Raw genomic sequence first — 19,110 nt, 5'->3', positions numbered from 1 at the left:
ATTTATTTCACTTAACAATATGATCTTATTGTATATTAATTTTCTACAAATGACTCCAGCTGTTTTTCTTTATGGCAGAGTAGTACTCTACGGTGTGTATAATATCTTTTAAAGCATGATACAAAATTGGAGATCATGAAACTTAATATGGCAGCTGGAACCACCGCATAATTTTCACTGGGCAAGTCCCAGGAGGCAAAACAATTGTTGCATATCTTATTTCTGCACATACCTCATTCATCTTCATTTAACTACCTTATTTCAGAGGTCTATATGTGACACAAGCTACTGATACTTACTTGTAGTACTGAATAATGTCCCATTTTCATGATATACCATAGTTTATTTAGCTGCTGAAGAATGTGTTGGTTACTTCCAAGTTTTGACAATTATTAATGACACTTCTATAAATAAGCATGTGCAGATTCTTGTGTGCATATAATTTTTAACTCCTTTGAGTAAGTCCCACATAGTGTAATTTCTGGATGATTCAGTACATTTTGATTTATGAGAAGTTGTCCATTTATTCTCTGAAGCAGCCATACACACTATTTCTTGTTCCCATCAGCAATGCTGCAAATGCCTGCTGCTGCACATTTCTTGCACCATTTGGGTGTTCCCAGCATTCTAATTCTGGCCATTTAATAAACATGTAGTGGTATTTCCTTACTGTCATACCTGATAGTAAACAATATGGACATCTTTGCATATATTCGTCATATGTGTGGCTTCATGGCAAGGTGTCTGTTCAAGTTTTGGCCCATACTTTTTTTTTTTTAATTCCTCTGCTCCACCTGGCCCATACTTTAATTATATGATTTTTCATATGGTTGAATTTTAGGAAATCTTTTCATAATTTGAACCTGAGTATTTAATATGAGTTTTGTGAACATTTTCTCCCAATCTGTGATTTATCTTTTCAGTCTCTTCACAGTCACTTACTGGGCAAATTTTTTAAATTTTAATGAATTTTAGCCTATTGATTCTTTCTCAGATGCTGCCTGTGGTGTGATATTTAAAAGTTATCACTAAACGTATAGGTCACCTAGAGTTTCACTTCTGTTATCATTAGAAGTTTGATAGTGTGTATTTGTACCTTTAAGTCTTTCATGCTTTGATTTTTTATAAAGTTATAAAGTTTTATCTAGATTTATTTTTGCACATGGGTAATCAGTAGACCAGAGGCATTGGTTGAAAAGAATGGTCCATATCCATATTTTAAGTATCTTTTCTAAAATGTCATGAAACTTTTATGTTTTCTCAGTATTTTTCAGCTTTTACTTGGAGTACATACCGAATTGCATAGCCTAATATACTATGATTCATTAATATAGTTATGTTTTCCCAAAATTACAAAAAAAACCCTAATGTCTAATATCTTAAACTAGGCACTATTCTTTTTTTTTTTTTTTTTTTTTTTTCTTCTGTTTTTTAGGGAAGGGTCTACAGAGTGTTCAGGGTTCTCACTACTAGATCAGACTTGTAGTGATCTGCCTGTTTACAGCCTCCCAAGAGCTGGGATTACAGGCACGTGCCACCACACCCAGTCTCAATCATCATCTCAGCACACCCCAGGGGTAGGGTCGGCATGGCAGGCCTGGGGATCAAACCCCCGGCCCCGCGCCAGTTTGCAGGTGCTTTAATCCGCTGAGCTATTTGACCAGCCCATAAAATAGGCACTGTTCTTGACAGTAGGTTTTCAGAGTCCTCTTTCCTTTGCTGGTTGTCGGCCTTCTTCCTCTGTATGTCAACACCCCGCGTTCTGTGTGCTCTATGTAGCACACTGACCACTGTGCAGAACTAACTCAGTAACTGCCCAGGTCGATTTACAGGTGCGAATATAATTTATTATTCATTATTTGTAGGCAATGAACTAGACAATTTTAGAGAGATATATGAATTAACTCTATCATCAAAAGGCCTCTAGTTAAGGCAGTACTTTACAGACAATATTTGATATTATATTTATGTTAAAATTCTGTAGGACTTGATGTCTTGGTTTACCTTGGGGGAGAAACGACAACAGGAATGAGGAAAAGACGGACAAGAAGACAGGAGCTGGGTCAGAAGGTGGCTGGTGCCTGCTTAGCACATGACCCCGGAGAAAGAGCAGGGCCCTCTATTTCTACCTTTACACAGTTTCCATGACACAAGGTTGCTTAGTGGCTAATAGCTGACAGTATCCAGGCAGACGCTTCTCTCAGGACTGAGGCAGCCTACCTGCTTTAGGCACTGACGCCTGCTCTCACACATTTGACCAATTTTCCCCTTCAGTGACTCTCAACAAAATTCATTTTTATATATTTTTCTAGGAAGTGAGGCTGTCCTCCATCTTTAAAATTTCATTAGAAGACTGCATTGCCCTTTCTTTAAAATATTCTTTAGTATATAACAATTATGTGCGGAGTTAATGTATGTATGTAACACATCTTAATTCTTTTTATGACACCTTCTCTTCCCTCTTTTCCCATCTCTAGAAAAATTGACCTTTTTGGTTTTTTTTTATTTGTTTGTTTTGTATTTTTAGGAAAGTGTCTAGAGGGTGTTCAGGGTCTTACTACTAGATTGGACTCATAGTGATCTGCCTGTTTACAACCTCTCAAGAGCTAGGATTACAGGTGTCTGCCACTACGCCCAATCTCAGTTGCTTCTCAGCATGCCCTGGGGACAGGGCTTACATGGCAGGCTGGGGAATCGAACCCTGGTCCCTGCTCCTGCTTGCAGGTCCTTTAGTCCACTGAGCTATTTGGCCAGCCCTAGAATTGACCTCTTTGAAGCTTAGTAATGTTTTGAAAATCTATGTAAAGACTATGTCATTAAATCTTTAGAAATTCATCATTAGGCAGAGGTCAGTGTAGTGATTAATTGAATTATTTTGAGATGAGGTTTTTTTAATTTCATTTGTTTTTTTTGGAGGCACAGTCTTCTATATAGTAAAAACCTGGCCTTATACAGCCCATGCTGGCCTGAAACTTGCAGTCTTCCTACTCAGCCACGTAAGAACTGGAATTACAGGTGTGTGCTACCATATCTAGCTCAAATGGGGATTTTTAAAAGTGATTCTTAGCACTACTATGTAAAGAACACTAAGACCAATAGCCTCATCCTTCCCAACTTCAGCTTTTGCACTTTTAAGATGGAGGTATTGCCTCTTGCATAAGGTTTTATGAGAATTATACGTATGAAATGTATGGTATATATTCTGGCACATGCTGCATGTGTCCGTGTGTGCATGCTTCCCACCCCATGTTTTCTGCTTCCACCTTCATGTTACCCCTACTTCAACCCATCAAGCAATGTATGGGTGGGACAGAAAGTGAAACTGGGTTGTAAATTATTTTGTCTTTGATTTTTCCAAAACTTCAAAGCTTCAAAGAATTCAGATTTGCAGAAGGCAGGAAGAGGGTGGGAGTAATAGAAAGGCAGAGACAGAGCATCTTGTCAAAACATAAAGGAGCAAGTCTTCCTTCACAGCACACATGGCTTCAAGGAGATCAAGGAGAGACAGAAAGCAGGTGTAGGAACCCCAAGAGCAGAGGCTTCCTGCGTGCTGCTTGATGATGATTCCAAAAGGATGCTGAGACACACAGGAGAAAGGACAGTAAGTGCCCTTAGCAGGGGGCTGGGCAGTCTCACAGGAGACTTCTTGGTCCAGGTGGGTAAGAGAGCAGCACAGATGGATACAGCTGCAGGAGCTGTGGTGACAAGGTCCAGGGATGACTTGGATTTTCCTGACATTGGCTGTGGAGGGCCAGAAGTCCTCGATGTCACTTCACATAATTTCACTGGAGTGTAAGTGTGGTTTGGACAGAGAAGGACTCCAGAGAAGGATTTTTCCAGGAAGAGTTACATTTCATGGTGTATGGTTTGGAAATTACAATTAAGGTGCTTCATTAAAAAGTAAAAAACCATGCACAAGTGAGTTTAGGAATTGAGATTCACATCTACTATCCCCTCAGAAAGTGTTCTTGAGGGCAAATATTTAGCTATTATTGATATGAAAGAAAGTAGAAAAGAGCACTCCATAGCTGACAGCTCCTTAACATTTCTGGCCTACTTTGGGTCTTGGTTGACTATATTTGAGGAATTCAGAATCTTTCCTTTCTAGTGGCATTTGCTGCCAAAACTGTGAAAAATTTCCCTTTTCTTCAAACAACCACTAATTTCTTTTGGTCAAACCATTCTATTCTTTCTTTTCTGATTCCTCTCTCTCCCCACTCTGTCCTCCTCCCCTCCCCTCCTCTCTCCCCCTCCTCCTATCTTTCCTTCTTCCTCTCCCTCTCTCAAGTCAGGATCTCACTATGCGATCCAGACAGGCCTTCAACTCACCATGTAGCCAAGGCTGGTCTTGAGCTCTCATCAGTCCTCCCTGCCTCAGCCTCCTCAGTGCTGGGATTGCAGGTGTACACCACCATGCCCAGCTCACATTTCTTGAGTAGTCATACAGAATGTGCCTGATTTCTTAACTCACCTGTACTTTTCACACTTGATCCTCGCCAAAAGGCTAAGGACCTATCACCTGCACTTTCCAAGTGATCATGGTTTGACTTATTTTCATGTGTTGAGCAAGTTTTTTTTTTTTAACTGACTGAGAAGATGGTGGCTTCTTATAGGCCAAATCATGTATTTTCACATCCTCCATCCTGTTTAACATCTGAATAGTATTTCACAATGTATGCTACTTTTTTGTGTCAGAAAGATTTCTCCTTTGAATTCAGCATTGTACAAAGAAATTGTTTAGAGTTTGGTGTGAGAAAATATTGCTGAAAATGGAAGGCATACTACTCCCCCTTGAGACTTGTTTCAATATTTTATATTCTGCATTTCAGTTAAGTCCTTTACCATGCTACTACGCCCCTGGGTTGATTCGTTATATCATTCTTCACCTCTTTCTTTTCAACTCTTGAATCCACGAAGACCCCAAATACAGTTGCTTCCCCCTGAGAAACAGTTCTGTGCCATTTTTTCTTTCCCCCAGCTTCCTCCATGATAGAAAGTTCTCGGATATAGCTCAGAATCTTTAATAATCTCTCATTTTCCTTTTGTATCTCCCATCCTCTAGTCACATTTCACACGTTGATTCGGAAGCCAGTAATCAGCTGTCTCTCCTCTAAAGTTCTCTCTGTCTTTCGTTATTGCTCCCAGGATGAACTCCTCACCCCTTATCTCACCACCCCATAGGGTGGTCGCTCCATCAAGAGAAACAGCATCTGTAGGGAACTTGTTAGCAAAGTAAAGTCTTGGACTTCATCCCAGACCTTCTGAAATCAAAACACTTCAGCACAGAGGTATGTGATTCAACAAGCTCTGCTGATAACCCCAGTGAACGCTGGCGCTGGAGACGCGCTACCTCCACTGGCTGGGAGAACTTTCCCTTCTGGCTGCTACCAGAACTTACAGCCTCCTCCGTGTGTGTGTCTTGCACAATGTGTACTCCTTCTCACGGACTCTCTTATCTCGTGAAGGCCAGATTTTCAGACTGTTTTTGCAGACTGGAATGTCACACCTACATTTTCACCTTTGAGAATGGCTATTATTTTTTCAATATTAATTTCAAATGTTATGAGAATTCTATCTCCCTTAAGAAACACCCGCCCCGTCTTCCACAGATATTTTTTTCTGCTCCCATCTCTGTAACAGTACTTAGAATATTTCATTTTCCTTTTTCTCTGTAATTTTTGTCTCAGAAGATTGTGAATTCCTCCAGTGTGCAGTTGATGTCTTATTCATTTTTGTACCCCTAGTGACCTAGCTTGTTGTTTTTCTCTTTCTTTGTTCCCTCTTTACATGAGATTTAAAACATTGGAAAAGTATTTTTAAAGTACAATATTTCCACTCAGCGCCACAATGGTAATCAGGAAGTTTAGAATCTATTACAGCTTTGCAAAGGTGTGCATCTGTGTGTGTGTGTGTGTGTGTGTGTGTGTGTATCCCAGTAACCAGTTTCCTATTCCTGTTTTGTCCACCTGTACATGTGAAATGACAGTAATTTTTTGAGAGGCAGGCTGATTCCTCTCCATGCTTACCATATGTTATTTCTGTTCTTTCTGTGTGTGTCTTCATTGGCTGTTTTACACAACTTCTCATGGGACCCCAAGATTCTGTCAAGGATATAATGTTTCCCAGATGATTTTTCTCCACTTTTAAAAATCCTATTGCTTTCAGTGCAAGTATTGCAATCCCCTCTCCTGTTCTTTTGTAGTGGTATAAAAAATCTGGTTCCAGGCCACTGTGTGCCCTTCCGTGGTGGCCCATCCTCAAGTGGTACAATGCCCTCTTTTGACTTCTTTTTTTAAAAAATGTATTTAGTGCAGGGTCTCCAGGGTCTCACTACACAGATTGGACTCATACTGATCCTCCTGTTTTAAGCCTCCCAAACCCTGGCACCACTACACCCAGTGTCCATCACTTTCTCAGCGCACCCCGGGGGTAGGTCCCGCACCATGCATGGGATCGAATCCTGGTCCCTGTGTCTGCCTAAGCAGGAGCTTTAGTCTGCTGAGCTATCTGGGCAGCCCTCCCTTCCGAGTTTTACTCAGCCAAAACTTGCTCTGAACACCCTGTTTCTGTTCCTATTTTTAATAAAACTTTGCTACTCTTAAAATATAATCTGATTCCCGTCCTGTAGAGAATGAATTATGCAGAAGGTCAAACACAGCAAAGGAAGCTCGAGCAGAGTGGAGACTCAGCTAGCCTCTTCCATGAAAATGTAGTCCTCTCTGCCTTCATTCATTAAGATGGGCTGAACAATGAGGCAATGTTATTGCATGTGTGAAAATAGATTAATTTAGAAAAATGGGAGCTGACATTTGCAGAACATTTTGCTGCTATTATTTTTTGTTTGTTTGTTTGTTTTGTTTTGTTTTTCAGAACTGGGGATTAAACTCAGTCCCTTGTGCTTGCCAGGCAAGCGCTTAGTCTACTGAGCCATCTCCCCAGCCCAGCTATTATTGTTGATGTGCTTCAAAATATTTTGTGATTCTACCATTTGGTGTAAAACTGTTTAGTGAATAATTACAGCACAGAATTTGATTCATTAGTTTAAGAGATTAATGCAATTTCAACTGGTAATTACAAAAAATTCATGTGCCCTGTTTTAGAGAAATTACATGAAGAAGTTAAGTTGAAATCATTTTAATTGCTAATAAAGCAGGCTGGGAATTTTTATTAATATCAAATAAATCAACTAATAAGTTTTCAATGGACTTCTTATTTCATCACGGATATTTAATATTTATTTATTTATACCACAGATTTTGTAGGATATGCAGAAAACCACATGTGCAAAACCAGAAGCAGAGTGACTAATGATTTTTTATTCATTCAAAGTGGAAGATTTTTGAGACTGTACCTCACTAAGGGAGCCTGTCTTCGACTTTTCATCTCCTGTGTGGCCTCCCACTTCAAGCAAGGATCACAGGTGTGGGGCTAAAGTCATCTGAGCCATGATCTCCACAGAGACATAGACTGGGAAGATCATTTGCGGAGGTGGGGCGCTGCCCAAATGCTTCACTTGTGTGCAACTCCTGGGCCAGTGGGCCTGTAAATAGCAGCACTGTCCCACTGCGGCCGCTGAGTAGTCTCTTCTATGTCACCCTACAACAGGACTCTGAATTGGAACTCTTTAGCCTCTGCCAATGGTTATCATAAATTCACTTTCTCTGAATATATCCAAATGTTTGTCGCAGTTTTGTCTAGGACAGTGGCATATTCCTTGTGATCTTTCCAAGGTAGAAAGGCAATCATTCTCGTCCTGTGCCTTCTAATGCAGTGGCAGGAATTAGGCTGACTGTAGGTAGCACTGCCTCTGTGGGAAGGAACGAGTACAGCAGTGGGCCTCGAGGGAGAACTTATCCTTGCATCATGACTGTCTTTGCCAGCATGGAGAAGGGTATGCAAACTCAGTGATAAAAGTCAGTCAGAAGCTTTCCAAAGTATATTTCTTCCCAGTTCTCTGTGGAGAAGGGTACCATTAGAACAAATCATTCTATTCATTAAGAAAATGCAACTATATATCTATCCTAACCACTTTGAATACACAGATACAAAATGGACATTCATCTGTATACCCTATTTTTTCTAAGTTCCGTTATTATCCTGGACTTTGAAATGGGAGCCTTCCCCAAAGCAGTGGATTCACAGCTGCCCCTCAGGAGGGCCCAGTGTGACTGAGTTGGCATCGGAAGGACCGCCCCTCTGTGTTAGCGATTGTGAAACAACAGACTTGCTTTTTTTTTTTTTTTTCAAAATTTTATTGATAAACAGCAATGAGACAGTTTCAAATCAAATCGGAAGTATAGTTTCAACAAATAACACACTGCATATATTCTTCTTAGTGGTTAATTGCTGTACAAGATGTGGACTTGAGATCCTATTTACAAACACCATTAGAACAAATCATTCTATTTTGTTCCCTGTTCCCCCTTTCTTCTGTCCCTTTCTGTCTGTATTTCCAAAGCACTATCCTTAGCTCATCACAGCCCCCATGCTACTTCGTGAATGACGTGTTGCTCATTTCTAGAAGCACTAATAAAAATCAATTAGATGCTTAAACTAAGTTCATTGTAAGTTTGTTTCTAATAATCACAATTAAGCCATCTTATTTCTAAAATCTATGTAAAGTGATTTTATCCTATTATTCATAGTATTATAGTTAGTATAAAGAAAATTGTTAAATTAAACCCCAAGATGTTTTTAAAAAATCTTTTATTTCTTTATTCATTTGGTACAGGGCCCAGTTTTGGCACCCAGGGTTCTGGGGCTGGCATGGCATGTGGTACTGGGGATCAAACCTGGGTCCTTGTGCTTGCCAGGCAGGCACTTAGACCAATCTCCCCAGTACCCCCCCAAAAGTGTTTTTTTTTTTTTAATATAATTACTATTTGTTACTCTTGGGATAGGAAAGCAGTTTATTATTAGTGTTGGTCCTGGAAACAGAAGAAGTTGTTCCAGCAATACTCTTGGAAAAACTTCTTGTCTTGTCAGGATGTCATACTGGATTAACAAAGGTTGTCTAACATCTAGTGATAATCCTTGCTTTTTAGCTTTGAGGGTGGAGATGGAGAGGACACTGGGAATGGAACTCATTCCTGGGGGCAGCTAGGCAGGTACCCTGCCACTGAGGTGCTCCTCCAGTCCCTAGAGGCCGCCTGACCTCAGGACTAACTTCATATTTCTCTGAAAGCGCCAGCCTCTTACTCTCTCATCAATAACAAGTCAAGTGGGAAAACAAGTAGTTTCCAGCTTCCTTGGTTTATTACTAGGCACTGAAAGGCAGAATAAGGAAGAAGAATGTATGAAAATAGAGACAAAAATAGGTAAAAGAAAATGTCTTGAGCTTAGAGGACTAGTGAGTAGTCAGATGGCGTGTACATAGAGGAAATCGCCCACGCAGTCCGGGAGACCGTTCCTGCAGGCGGCGCACACGCGTGCCTTACTGCCTCCAAGGCATCAGCCATGACATAAAGGACTTACTCACTTGGCCAAATGCTCCGGTGGCTGCTGCCAGTCCTTAGTATGTGTTTCCGGGAAGTCACGGAAATGAGCATCAAATGGCGGCCTGAAAGTGCTGATGGTTCTGCTTTATTGTTCTAGAAGGTGTATTCGCTTGTTTAAAGGGAAAAAGCCCAGACACCATCAGTCTCATTTGTCATCCATTTGTCAAGGTGACTGTCTCACCTGGCTCAGGCACAGCTTATGTAAAAGAGAAAGCTTAAAATAAGATTAGCGTCCTCAAAACACAGTCACTTTCGTCATAATTAAAATACCTATTTGCTTAGATTCTCAGTGTTACAGTTTGTGTCTAGCTGTCATCCCAAAGATTCATGCAGTCATGGGGGGCTGACTTCTAGAGTTCGTGGTTAACTCATGATCCACAGGGATTATGGATGAGACTGCTGCTGGGATTATGGGTGTGAGTACTATACCTAGCCTGGGGCAGATAGCCTGAATGCAACATGAGAAAGACAGCCTTGCTCTCTGCTGCCATTGTTCCTGCTACTCGTTCCTTTTGTGCTGTCTGCTCTTTGCTACCTCCATGAAAGGTTGCTCTCTGCCATATGTCACTCTGCTTTGGAGCCAGCCAAGTATGAACTGAAACCTCCAGTAACTGTGAGCTAAATTAACTTCCTTCATTTTGGGTGGTGGGTATTTGTCCCAGCAACAAGAAAAGAGTAACTGAGACACTCAATAATAACATTGACTTGGGAAAACATACAACATAACTCAAGAAGAAGAGACTCACAAGAAATAATACAAAATATAGTACAGTGAAGCTTTGAATGGTGAATTATAGATGTTCAGGAAATTGCTGAGCTGCTTCTGTTGAAAGAAACAGGTTCATAAATGCTGAGAATGTGTCCTTGGTGATGGCAGAGGAAAAAGGAAGGTGCAGGGCCGAGGCAGGGGGAGGAATGTGTTGGTTTGCTACCAAGAAAGACTGGGGAGAAGAGTGAACTGCAGATAAGGGGGGAAGAGGACAGACAGCACATTAGAGAATTATAGCCTGCAAAGCAAAGGGGTCAGGAGAGCTGAACTGCCCGAGTGGACACAGGGCACAGGATGGTACAGTTCGTCCCCCTGCCTGCTCTCCACCCACTTGTCCAGTCATCAGTAAAACCTATTATGCTATTGAATGCTTTGGTTTCATTTTTGAGCAATATAGTGAAGGAGCTTTCTACAGCCACACTGACATTAGGGATCACCTCATGCTGACCCAGTTATAAACAGAAGCCCAATAAACAAGAGAAATGATGTGGCTGAAAATTGCCTGGAAATTATTCCACGATGGTGGACAGCTTTGGACTTTTACAGAAAGTGGAAATATTACATTCATCATAGGTTAATCCTGTTGAGGTCTGGAAAGCAATTCTCTTTTCCTCCAAATACCTTCATGTTATAGTTGTTCTGCCCTATGTGCATGGAAAGGTTGAAGACACAGAGATACCAAGAAGAATTTGAACAGCCAGTCCCAGCTCCCCAACCTGTTACTACACTAAACCTCCCTTTAGTCTGCTCTTGCATATGAGAGCTTATTCTCCATGTAAGCATAAAAATCTACAATTTTCTCTTGGTCTTTATCTCTGCTTTTTTAGTCTGCCCTGCCACATACATGTAGTTCAGAACATATATCCATCACTCTAGATGGTGGCTTTGGCATAGGAATGTCCACCATAAACCTTGAGCTAGCTGAGAAAGGGATACTAATTTTTCTCCCCTATACATCTAATGCAATACTTTAAATATTTCACCTTACACCGGTTAGTACTGCAGAGCTTTGTTTACCTGAGTTAACATAGCCTTGACTTGTTAAATAAAATAGATCTTTCTGAATCTGTTATTCTCACATATAAGCTCTTCAAAACAGAAAAATACTCCAGTAGAGATCATGAAGACAATATTCTGGAAGTGTAACATTTTTTGGAATAGTTCTCCTCACATAAGCTTTTCAAAGTTCTAATTTAGTTTTTTTCTTTCTACTTCAACTATGAAGTTTCTGGGCATGGTGATGCACACCTGTAATCCCAGCATTCTAGAAGGCTGAGACAGGAAGATCACAAGTTCAAACCCAGCCTGAACAATTTAATAATGTAGTAAAAATCTATCTCAAAAACTAGACAAGAAATTGACAAGACTGACTCAATAGTACAGAAAAAGCCTTGACAAACTCCAATTATGATTCATGATAAAAACATTGAAGAAAATAGGTTTAAAAGGACCTTATCTCAAACTGATAAAAGCCATTTATGATAAACCTACTGCCAGTATCATACTAAATGGAAAAACTTGAAAAATTTTCCTATAAAACAAAATAAGGATCAGTATGGTAAAATCACCATTCTTCTTCAGCATACGACTTGAAATGTTATCAAAAGCAATTAGGCAAGAAAAAGTAAAATGGAGATATATATATGAAAGAAATCAAATTATCTTTTTTTTTTTTGTGGTACTGAGGTTGAACTTGGGACCTTGCACCTGCCAGGCAGGTGCTTATGTTGCTGAGCTATATCCCTGGCCCCAATTACCATTATTGTAGATAGCAAGGTCCTCTATATAGAAGACCCCCCCAAATTCATTAAAAGACATTTTGAATTAAAAATCAAATTCAGCAATGTAACAAGATACAAAATTGAAACAAAAAGTCAGTAATATCTGTGTGTACCAATAATGAATTCACTGAGAAAGACATTAGGAAAAAAAATACCATTCACAATAGCACTAAATGAACTTAAAACTTAAATCTAGCTGAGGAAGTGAAAGGCCTCTTCAGTGAAAATGACAGTAAAGGGCTACTGAAGAGGGCATCAGCAAATGGAGAGAGAATGTTTGTCCTCACAGGGGCAGAACCCGTGGCCAGGATGGCTGTACTTCTGAAATTGCTATACAGATTTAATGCAATCCTAATAAAACTAATGACATTCTTTGCAGAAATAAAGCAAACCATCCTAACATTCCAAGAAATGAGAGAAGACTAACAAAAGCAATCCTGAAGAATGAGAGCAAACTGGGAGGCATCGCAATCCCAGATCTGAAGTTACAGCACAAAGCTGCCATGACAATCAGCCTGGTTGGCCCCCAAAGAGACTTGTGAATCGTTAGAATAGATGTGAAGATTCAGAAGTATTGCTAAGAGCATTTAATTATTTGATCTTTGTCAGAGGGGGCAAAAACATACAAAGGAGGAAAATAGTGAAGGGTGCTGAGAAAACTGATTGCCAAGATCCTTATCTCTCACCATGTACTAAAATTAAAATTGATAAAGAGCTAAATTTTAAAACAAAAAAATTTAACTTGCTAGAAGATAAAATAGGCAAAATTTGAAATCACAAGCATTAAAAAAGATTTTTTAATAGAACTTCAATAGCATAAGAAATCGGACCTATCAATAATCAACAGAAGGGTTTATATCAAGTTAAAAATCTTCTGAACAACCAAATAAGCAATCAACACAGTGAAAAGACAACCAGTAGAATGGAAAAATATTTTGTTAGCTACTCCTCAGACAGAGGACTAATATCTAGACTATATAAAGAACTCAAGGGCTGGTGAGATAGCTCAGTGGGCTAAGCACCTGCTTAGCAAGTGCAGGGACCAGGGTTTGATCCCCGGCACCACAGGTCATGCTGGCCCCACCTCTGGGCACGCTGAGCCAGTCCCTGAGTACAGGTGCAATGGCGCACACCTGTAATCCCAGCACTGGGGAGGCTGAAAGCAGGAGGATCACCAGAGTCGGAGCTGCAAAGTGAGACCCTGTACCAAATACATTTTTTTAAAAGGATGCAAATTGAGTCTATAATGCTAAATGAAATAAATCAGACACACAACCTTAAATAGTGTATGATTTTTGTTGAAAATACAATAAAGACCAAAATAGAAGATATATAATGGAAAGTAGAGGTAGATTTTTCTCAGATGAGAAGACGATCAAGAAATAGAAAGTGGAGAGGTGAGGGAGGGCATAAAGGGAGCAATTAAAGGTGTTATGGACACATCTCTTCACAAGAAATGCAGACACCATGTACTGCAAACGTGTGCTAATAAAAAGTAAATAAAATGCGAGGAATTATCCTAACCACTAAGTGGGCAACCTATATGATGAAAAGTATAGCGCTCTTGTCAAAAGATAGAAGACAGCAGCACAAAAATGGTAACGCATTGCTTGCTCAGGAGCAGGCAGAGCCAGCATTATCACAATTTCCATAGCTCAAAAATGCTGTCCCAATCTAAACCCCAACATCATTTTTCGCAGGTGGAGAAAAACAGTCCTAAGTTCTACGTGGAGCCAGAAGACACTCAGAGCACCAGGAGAAATCCTGGGCAATGAGAGGAAAGCGGGAAGCCTCAGGATTCTAGCACAGACAGAGATGATGATCAAGGAAACAGAACGGAGGGAGCGGAGACACTTCCAGCACCGTCATGCATTCGGTCTTCAACAAAAGGGCTAAAAACACCTACTGGAGAAAAAAAGCATTTGTTACAGAACTTGAAAAATGGTCATACATAAGCATGCACATGGATCTAGAGCTATATTTCTTACGCTGTACTAAAACCAAATCAAAGCCACAATGCCTAATGGAGGGAGAAAGGGAGGCCACAAGGGCAAGCAAGGCTGTACACCAGCCCTCAGGAGACTGATGCCCAGCTGCAAGCTGAAGAGCAGAAAGCCAGGGAAGAAGAGAAGCAAGAAGAAGGTGGAGACAGGGCTGCAGGTGACGCTGAAAAGGAGAAGAAATCTCTGGACTCTGAGGACAGCGAGGATGAGGGCGAAAACTATCAGCAAAAACGCACAGGTGTGGAAGGGCTCATTCACATCGAGAACCCCAACCAGGCGGCACGGACAACCAAAAAGGTTACACAGCTGGATTTGGATGGGCCCAAAGAGCTTTCAAGGAGACAATGAGAAGAAATCGAGAAGCAGAAAGCAAAAGAACGCTACATGAAAATGCATCTAGCTGGTAAGACAGAGCAGGGCAAGGCTGACCTTGCCTGGATGGCAATCATCCGGAAACAGCTAGAGGAGGTCGCGAGGAAGAAGGAAGAGGAGAGGAAGCAGAAGATGACATTGGTGACTTTGCCGGGAGAATGGATGCAGTCACTTCCTTTGAATAAGTAAGCGTCGCTGTGGGAGCAGAGGCCGGGGGACCGGGCCGCGCTGCCAGGAGCGATGCTGCATCTCGTCTGCCTTGTACCCTCGCACCGCTGCAGCAGCCCCTCACGGCTAGGAACCCCCACGGCCTGGGGCCGCCTCTTCATCTTGGCACAGAAATTATTTGAGGGCGTGGGGGCTGGAGAAGGGGGCAGCTGCTATCTTTTGAGACAGGAAGATTCAGGACAGCATTTCATAAGTAACCATTTGAAAGTTTTTTCTGGTTTTAGAATCCAGAACCCTGGTTGGGCGTGCCTGGGAGGTGGGTCTGAAGAGCTTCCATTGTTCTGTAGATCATGTTAGTGGGTGGCAGTGCCGGTGGCAGCTGCTGGCATGTGCAGCAACCAGCTCCAGTCGGTGCTGCCTGGGTGCTTGCTCGGAGAGGCGTTGTGCCCTGGGTCCCATGGCTTCTCTGTCCCTGGCCAGTGGCTTCTCCAATTGAGCCCTCTTCTCTGCCCTTCCCTGCCCCATTCCCACATATCTGACCTGGGCTAGTGCCCACTTTAAACCCAACCCATCGATCATTTCAGGAAACCAACACTGACTGTGCAGCACCCAGGCAAAACCTGCTCCACAAATCCAGCTTGTGCATTTGGCAGGTTAAACTTGACATTATCATAATCTTTGGCTTGCAATCAATCAATCAATATCAAAATGAATCAAAGACCTAGCTTTAAAAAAAGTCTATTGAAATAAACAAAAAGAAAAGTTTTGAAGATATAGGCATTGGCATTGACTTTTGAACAGCAAGTTTTGCAGAAAAATAGTAACATTAACATAAATGGTATCAAATCAAAAACTTTTTCACATCAAAGTAAACAACCAAGAAAGAGAGAAGAGGCAGCGTGCAGAAAAGTTTTCCTGCTACTTCTCAGACAGAAGACTACCACGTAGAATACTAATATCTTGAAGGGACTTAAAAATTAGACCCATCAAAATAAAAAAGTGGAGAATTAAAATTAAGAGATACTTTTCAAAAGAAGTATGTGGTTGATGGTACATGACAAAGTGAAATTTTTGCCTGTTAGAGAGATGCAAATCAAAACAATGTCAAAAAAAAAAAAAAATGGCCCCAGAAAGCATGGCTATCATGAAGAACTCAAAAAAGAACAAATGCTAGTTGTGAGGAAAATAAACCTTTCTACTTTGAAAGTAAGAAGGTTATCTAGCATGCCCACTATGGAAAGAAGTGTGACTGATTCTCAGAAAACTAAAAAGCCCAGCTCCACCTCTTTTCAGTATCTTTCGGGCATGAGTTGAAGCCAACGTATCACAGTGCTATGTGCATACCCACGTGTATAGCAGCCCTACTCATAACAGCTTGATCTTGGAAGCAGATCATATGCTCATCAACAGAGAAACAGATACAGGAAATGAATGTGAACACAATGGAGTAGTACCCTGCCACGAAAAGGTTAATTCTGAGTCATTTGTTGGCAAATAGATGTACCTTGAGGCTCTCAGGGTAAGTGGAATAAATCAGATCCAAAAGATTAGATGGCATATGGTTTCTCTTATATGAGAAAGCCAATGTTAAATAACTTAAAAAGAAAAATAAAACACAGATGATAAAAAATAACAGGGAGATCGTGTTTGTAGAGATGAGAAAGAGCCTTGGAGGGATGAGGGAGATGGGAGAGAGGGAAGGAGAAGGGAACGAGCAAAGGATCCCGATGCAATGCGTATATGTGCCGGCTCCCGGTGATGAATGCTTTCTTATGCATTGCAAACATCACTTATAAAAAGAGGAGCAAGTAAAGCTGTATTGCCATGTAGAAATTTAATTCTAAGAAAACATTATGCCTTGCATTTAGTGGCATTATTTTGTCTTTAATCTTGGCCATGTCTGTCCTTTTTCTCCCACTGAGATCTCTCCACGGAGTTATATTTCAGACCCTACCTTTCTTCATTTGCCATAGTGGAAACTGGAAAAGAGGAGGAATCTCATGGTTAGAGCAAATTCAGGTAATTGCAGCTACAACAGTACAAGACATATTACCACAGGCCATGTTTAGGTAGCCCTAAGCGTTAGCCAGCTTTCCATCTCTAATGAAACAGCTGAGGACATCAGTTTAAAAGGGGCAAAGGCTTACAGCATTTCATGGTTTCAGAGGTTACAGCCGGTGGTCAACGGGCTCCATCACCTTTGTCCCTCCACAGGAGAGTGTCATGGCAGAAACGCGCCCCTGGGGAAACATCTTTCCCTCATGACAGCCACGATACAAACAGAAGGAGGAAGAGGCTGGGGTCCCAGCAGCACCATCAGCAGTGCACCTCCAGTGATCTAGCTTCCTTCTCCTATACCCTATTTCCTAAAAGTTCTACCTCATGTTAGCTACTGAATCATTAGTGCATGAAACTTCTGAATAGTTAAGATCTAAACCATAACACTGTGTGGTGACATTGCAATAAAATGTCACACAAATCCAATTGTTCCTTAGATGTCCAGTGATGCTCTTGGAAGACACTTTCTACTGCATGAAAATCATTCTTTATGTTATCTGAATGATGATTCTGTTTTAAAAATTATTCAGAGATTCCTAGAATACCAAATCAAACCAAAATCTCCCAAATATTTTTAGTCTATTGAAATATATATGTATTTTTCTATTCCTATTTAATTTGCTGTGAGAGTTAAATAACATATTTAAGATTATTTTCACTCTAAAGTCCTGTACAAACTTTCTTATGTATATTTCAAAATAAATCAGTGTGGAGATTCTTCAAAAGCTGAGAATGGAGGCTCAGCCAGCTATTCTCCTCCTAAGTATTTAGGAGGAGAACTGAAATGATCATATCACAGCGACATACACGCACAGTGTTTCTAGCAGCACGACTTGTCATAGCAAAATCTTGGAAACAACCCAGGTACCCATTGACTGACGAATCAATAAGGAAAATGTGGTATTTTTACCCAATGGAGTATTAATCAGCTATAGAAAGATTTGAAGCTTTTATAGGTAAATGGATACAACTAGAGACTGTATTGGTAAGTGAAATAAATCAGACTTGCATGTGCAAACATTGTATTGTCTTGCTAGTGAGAGAACGTTAAAGAGTAAATAAAATCTGAAAGGTACAATAGATCCTGTGAAACAGAAAGAACCTGTTCAATGGAAACAAAAACCTGAAATGAGGAAAGGGACAGAAGAAGGACGGGAAAAGATATATTCATGTATACATGCGGGAGAGTTTGCATAATTGTACTGCTGATTTCTGCTGGTTCACTGAAAAGAGCAGTTGATGATTTTTTTAAAATTTATTTTTTTTCTTTCTAATTTCTTATGATTTTTTAAAATAACAATTTTTGAGGTTTATATTTGGTTACCTAATCAGCTAACTTGAAGATAACATTACACAATACAACAACCATTGTTGAATTCCTATTACTTTGGTTAGTGAAATTTTATACTGTCTCTAACTTTTGTGTTTTTGCCATTTTGGATTCTTTAAATTTTTAAGTGGGAAGTGGGAAAAAAGCCCACAACTAACAATATCTTTCATTTCCACAGGATAACAGTAAATGAGGATCCAATTTTATCCTTTATCCCTTGAAATTGTAACCGCTTCTCAGGTTGGTCAGCTACATTCAGGTGTGACAGAGAGGTGACACAGCTGCCTTTACTGGTCCGAAGGAGCAGATGACATACTGACCTGGCGTGTGAGCTCAGTCCTAGAGGATGTCACCACCCCAGTAGGTGAACTTTCTGGTTTCATGCCAGAAATGCCTGAGTTTCGGCTCGTCCTCGGCCCTTGCTATGGCACTGGGAGTCGTCTTTTGAAAAGAGAACCATGCACACGGCTGAAAAGAAATGTGTATATATGTATTGCATGATTCTTAGAATTGTCTTCAAAATAATAAATATACAACCAAATAATAGGAAAAAGAGATGCAGTACAGTATTTTCATTTTTGACAAGGAAGGGGGGATGCCATGCAAGCAAGAGGCGACTTCGATTTTTCGAGTGGAAGCTATTTGTGCACAGCAAAAATTAGAATAACTTTTTTAAAAGTTTAAACGTGCTAAACCACATACAGTTTGTGCTGAACACTGTGTCCTTGGCTTGTGGTGAGGTCAGCGGGCTTCTGGGCGTCGGCCTGCTCGTGTGGACAAGTGGTGTCTTCTCTGTCAGTGAAGCAGGTAGGCCAAGGCGCTGCTGTCCGTGGTGCAAACCGAGCCGTTGCAATCTAACCTGGTTGTCAGCAGGTGGCAGTGTTGGGGCCACTGAGTCAGCTTACCGCAAGCTTGTTAGAGACATCAACAATGCCCAGGCCCTCGTGAAGACTTCACAGTAAAAGCCTCTTATCTGCTGATGTAAAAACAGAAGGACTGGTGTGACCCCTGGGGTGCCATCTGTCGGGGGCTGGTGTCCTCCTGTGCTCTTTGTACAAATAAATCCAAGGCAGGATAAAAAAAAAAAGAATTTAGTTAGTACTGCTGCAGTCTGTCTTGGCATAATTTTAAA

The 19,110-nt window shown here is 40.8% G+C and overlaps 1 pseudogene; it reads left to right on the top strand.

Annotated features, from left to right (window-relative positions):
• Positions 1–14,063: 14,063 nt before the first annotated feature.
• On the top strand, positions 14,064–14,611 carry LOC101587360 (annotated as a pseudogene).
• Positions 14,612–19,110: the final 4,499 nt, after the last annotated feature.

Source organism: Octodon degus, unplaced genomic scaffold, assembly GCF_000260255.1.
Source record: "Octodon degus isolate 3935 unplaced genomic scaffold, OctDeg1.0 scaffold00121, whole genome shotgun sequence".
NCBI lineage: Eukaryota > Metazoa > Chordata > Mammalia > Rodentia > Octodontidae > Octodon > Octodon degus.
This window is presented reverse-complemented; position numbering and strand designations above follow the sequence as displayed.